Below are 5,803 nucleotides of genomic sequence, written 5' to 3' on the forward strand. Positions count from 1 at the left end.
TCATCGGCACTGGCATAAATTCAACACCCCTTTCCATCAATGACGTAGCAGCCGCAGACCTTTCAATGAACCTCTCTGCCATTTGCTTGAACGACATCCGCACCATGGCTGTGACAGGCAATCCTCTTGCCGACTTCAATAACCCGTTGAAAGACTCTGACACATTTGTAGTCAAAGTTCCCCATCGTCTGCCACCATCCGCATGCAAAGTCCACTTTTCAGGGTCATGTCGCATTAACCAACGATAGGATGCCTCGTCTTCTTGCCTGATATATTCCATGCGCCTCCGGAATTTATGTTGTTGGTGGTCTATTGCTGCCATCCACATCAAATCATGCAGATCCTTATTGGGATATGCCTTCTGGAAATTGGCTTTCAGATGCCTAACACAGTAACGATGGTAGGCATAAGGTTCTTGCTATGCAGGCAAGTTCTCCACAGAACTTAAGATACCACCGTGCCGATCAGATATTAGACAGATACCGGAACGCTGTTTCACACGTGCTCTTTCATATGGTTCAAAAACAGCGTCCACGTCTCTTGGCTTTCATTGGCACAAATAGCAAAAGCTAGAGGAAATATCTGTCCATTAGCATCTACTGCCACGGCTATTAACAGCTTGATATCGTACTTTCCATAGACATGAGTGCCGTCTATGGATATTACGGGGCGACAATGCGAAAACCATCAATTGCTGGTTTAAACGCCCAGAACATGTAATTGAATATATATTCTGGTTTACCTGCACTTTGCTCAAGCTTCCACTCAACAACCGTCTCGGGGTTAAAATGCTACAGTGCAGCCATGTACCTAGGCAGATCTGCAAATGACTTATCCCAGTTACCATACACTATTTCAAACGCTCGTTTGCGCCCGAGAAATGCCTTTCTTTTAGTAATGGTATGGCCAGGTTCCTGCTGGACTGATGTAATGCACTCTTTGATTTTATACCTTATGGACTGTTCGATGTGTGGAATAAGAACAAGAGAAATCAAGTCAATATCCAAGTTGAAGTGATTCCCGTTGAATGTGTCCATTTCGCATGTGTGGGTGGGAATGTATTTAACCACTTTCCACATACCTGTCTTCTTCTTGGTCGCACGCAACATCCAATTACATGGCCAAAGCCACCTGTGGCAAACAACCTTGTATACCGTCGGACTTGACTCCCATACCTGCATCTCATGACACTCTTTTACGTTGTGCATTTTACAAGCCCTGCTTAGGCGCGCTTTATCAGGAAAAAGCATCCCCTTTGCAAGCACCGTTGGTCTAGACTCATCCCACATTGCTGTCCGGATTTCATCAAAATCCCTTGTGAGAGCTTCCACATCCGGCACCGTTGGCAAGTTATCAATGTAAGGAATCTCTCTTGAATGAAACGGCACTTCGGACTCATACACTCTTCGTCTAGGGGGGTCTCTCTTCAAATCAGGTCCTTCCTCCTCATCCTCTGCATCACCATCCTCACGAGCAAAGGGTGTCTCATCCCCGGATTCATCCGCATTGTTATCGTAATCACTGTTCTGTTCCTCACTCTGTGCATCTGCCAGGTCCCGATGTAATACATCATTTTCGGGCAATTGAGTGAGTTCAACTTGCTCGTTTTCACTGCACAACCAACAAAAATATAAGCTACTAAATTAATAAATGATTTCCATATTTTGCGTAAATCACTTCACTTACAAGTCGTAATGTGATGAAATTCCATGATGGACGTTATCAATTAGGTGATGACTACCGGATGGGCCACTTGTAAAATTCATATCCGGCCGGTACCCCCTATTAAATATGTGAGCGTTAATACAGATTCAATACAACAAAAATATACATAATTAACACAAATGAAAATTGAAATTTACCACTCGTCTTGTGAGTTATGGAAGCAGGGTATAAATTATTTTCTCGTTGCTCATTCACCGGCGGTGATAAGTTTAAATCAAAGATAACTCTTTCATCCGGAACTTGTCCGGCAAAAACTGTTCCAGAATAACCACCCGATGACTGGGGGTTATCTCTACTACGCACAACCTCATTTTTTGGAACGTCTTCGACCTTCACGTACATCTCCAACATTGTGATTACAAGAAAATTCCGACATTCGTCCGGAGTCCTCAAAAAATCACTCAAAGTTTCATCATCGTCGATGTTAAACTCCGAGTAAAAAGCAACCCCTTGCGGAGTGACGGAATAAGGATATCTTCCGGTTACTTTAAGTATCACTGAACGTTTTCTCACACTCATTTTTTTGCATAACAACGATATCAATGTATCGTACTCCATTGTCAGTGGCAATTTAACATGACACTTAGCAGGTAAATTGTAGCCCACGGAGTTATTCTCCATCACAACCTCACCACCCCAATGTAATGAAACTCTTATCCTACGCTCTTCAGACATAATGAAAAAATGCTGGAGAATTTAACAACAACAGACGTTTCAACAAGAGTTAAAAATTTTTTTGAATGCATTTCCATGCGATTCTAACCTCTTTATATAGAAAATGGATAGCCGGGAAGATTTTTTTTTTTTTTACATATATAGCGCCAAATAAGTTGGCATTATACGCTTATGAATTATTGTACTCTGCTATTATTGCTGGGGCCAGAAAAAAAGGGTATAATGCCAGGTTTTCTGGCGCTATATTAGTGTGTCAGTATAACGCCAAAAAACCTGGCGCTATACATTAACGGTGCAGTACCGTTAATGTATAGCGCCAGGTTTTTTAGCGTTATACATAGTATGGTAACTTTTTTTTTTACACCTATTTGTGTATTTTGAGTCCAAAATAACAACATTTTGGTTCCGGACTCCAAAATACTGCTGGAGCTCTACTTTTTAAAAACCGTAGATACAAATAAGTCAAATATATTTCTATATAACACCCAAACAAACAAGTCAAATAGGAGCTGGAGCTCCACTATTTTATTCAGTGAAAAAGGTACCTGCTGGCTGCTATCCGTGTATGGCCGGAAGAAGGAGGTTGTACGACTGACTTCAATTGGTGAGGGATGCAGGTAACAGGAGAAGGAGGAGGTTGTACGACTGACTTGGTGAGGGATGCAGGTAACAGGAGCAGTAGGCACTAACGACAAATCAGTTAAAACAAAAAACGAATTAAAAAGAAAGAAAGACTCCACTTGTTTCTCTTTACAGCTTACCCTCTCCCTCTCTGAGTCTTATTTTCAAATTATGTTTCTTGTAAGACATTCTAAAATGTGACTCATAATTTCACTGATAATAAATACTTATAATATTTTATTTAACTTTCAAATATCAAATTCACTTTACTATTCAAGTTCTAAGTTTGATATGTGTGTGTGGCCTCTCGCGCATACCGTTATTATGTCGAATTGGAATGTATCAACATAGACTTTGTGTGTCTGTATGTGGTAGGTTTACCACATATATAATGCTAATCGATTATACGTCATAACTTGAAATTATACGCACTGGTAGCTACTTATAACGGTTATGATTTAGTACTATAGTTCTTATTACCTTCTCGTACGCTTGTAATTAGAGTTTCGATTTCTTATATTCTGTGTATGGGTAAAATCGGGGGTAACTTTTATTCCCGATTTTCTAATGAAGAAACGAGAAACAACGTGGTTCGATGCTAGCTCGGGTAAAGCCGAGCGCGCCCATAGATCAGAGCCTGGGGAGACGAATGACACGTCAAGAATCGGGCATGGCTAAATATGGAAAGAACCGAGCGGCAGCAAAACAAAGAATCGAGGTTAATGGGGAGACGGTTAGAGAGGACGAATGAGGATCCGAAATATCCGCCATCAACCGGATATTATGGAGCGGATCACGCCCGATATCAACTGCGGATCATGTTTTACTAGAAGAAAATGATTTTTACCCTATTTAGACTCTTACTAGGAATGAAATTCCCCAACTATATAAAGGGGGAACCTTTTTATTTTTTCACTACTGTTGGCACGCATATCAAAGAAATAAAGTTTATTTTTATTTTCTAGCCATTATCCAATGTGTTCTTCAGCTGCTCACTTCTTTAGTTGTAATCGAGCTCATCTCGAGGGCTCGATCGGAATCGTTTTCTAGCATTCATATCTAACGTCATGCTTAATTGTTTCATTACATTTGGTTTGATCGCTTTCTTTTGCTTTAATTCAATTATTTGTTGTTCTTAGATCATTCGTGTTATATTAAATCATGTATCCTTTAAACAACATACAAATTTATTGTTACTCATTTTAAGGGTAAACAGTTTGGCGCCCACCTTGGGGCTAAGAATATTAGTGGTAATTTAATACAAATCTCTATAACACACCCTATTTTACACTTGCTGTTTGAAGTTTGATTTCAGGTCTATTTAAAATGTCAAATTCTTAGTCTACTCACTTAAATATTGACGTCGAGTCAGGCCACCACGGTAAAAATAATAACGTGGTACCAAGCTACGGCGTGCCCCCTGTTGACCCCTAATGGCGTTCCAATCGCTGACAGTCGACGCTAATTCACAAGTTGCTATCATTTATCAACCTACTGACTTATCACGAAAACAACATTGACGAGGTACCCCGACCATCGGCTCGAGAAGTGCCCGAAGGGGGAGGTGATCGAGTTAGCTTATGTTTGATTTTTGAAATGGTACAAGCCCAACAAGTGGAAATAGCACAAGTGGAGTGTCAAAATCACGCACAAAACACGGCCGAACCCGAGCTGGTTGGAGAAGATACTCGGAGAAAAGAACAGATTGTCACAGAATTGGATGGGTTTGGATCCGGGGAAGCTTCCGAGGTGATGAAAATGATCGAAGCACTAACAAAACGGTTGGAATCCGGCGAAAAGAAGATAGAGGCAAATGACAAGAAGGTGGAGACTTACAATTCTAGGGTCGATTAGATTCCGGGAGCGCCTCCGATATTGAAAGGACCGAATTTCAAAAAGTTCATTCAGAAGTCTTTCCTCCCGAGTGCGGCACCGAAGCCAATTCCGAATGCCCGATATTCTTAAGTATAATGGAACCACATATCCAAACGAGCATGTGACCTTCTACACATGTGCAATAAGAGGCAATGACCTCGAGGATGACGAGATCGAGATGCCTTTGTTAAAGCCATGCGGGTGGTATCAATGTTGAGACGAGGAAATTTGACCTGTTTAAAGTCAAGCAAAGGGACAACGAGATGCTTAGGGAATTCGTATCGAGGTTCCAGATAGAATAGATGGACCGGGTTTGGCAAATCGAAACGACTGTGATAGATCAACGGGGGGTAGAGATGCCCCGAGACTACCATAATAGAACTTCAACGTGGATGCGACGAGTATAGTGTCGGCCATTGATCGCGTCAAGGATACCAAATGGCCAAGGCCACTCCACTCCGATCACGCACAGAGGGATCGCAACTTGATATGTAAAAATCATGGTACTCACGGTCACAAAACCGAATATTGCAGACAGCTAAGGGAAAAAGTGACTTGTCTATTCAACAACGAGCATCTTCAGGAATTCCTAAGTGAGTGGGCTGAAAACCATTTTAAAAGCAGGGACGCCAACAAGCAAATCGAGCAGGAATAACCTCAATATATGATTAACATGATCATTGGAGGAGTAGATGTTCCACAAGGGCCAATGATAAAACGCACCAAGGCTTCTATCACAAGAGAAAAACGAACTCGAGACTATGTTCCGGAGAGATCCATCTCCAACAAAGAGGACGTCGAGGGCATCATTCAGCCTGACAACGACACACTGGTAATATCTATTCTTGTTAATAAATCTCGAGTTAAACGTGTTTTAATTGATCTAGGTATCTCTGCTAATATCATC

Source organism: Nicotiana attenuata, chromosome 2 (assembly GCF_001879085.1).
Source record: "Nicotiana attenuata strain UT chromosome 2, NIATTr2, whole genome shotgun sequence".
Taxonomy (NCBI): Eukaryota; Viridiplantae; Streptophyta; class Magnoliopsida; order Solanales; family Solanaceae; genus Nicotiana; species Nicotiana attenuata.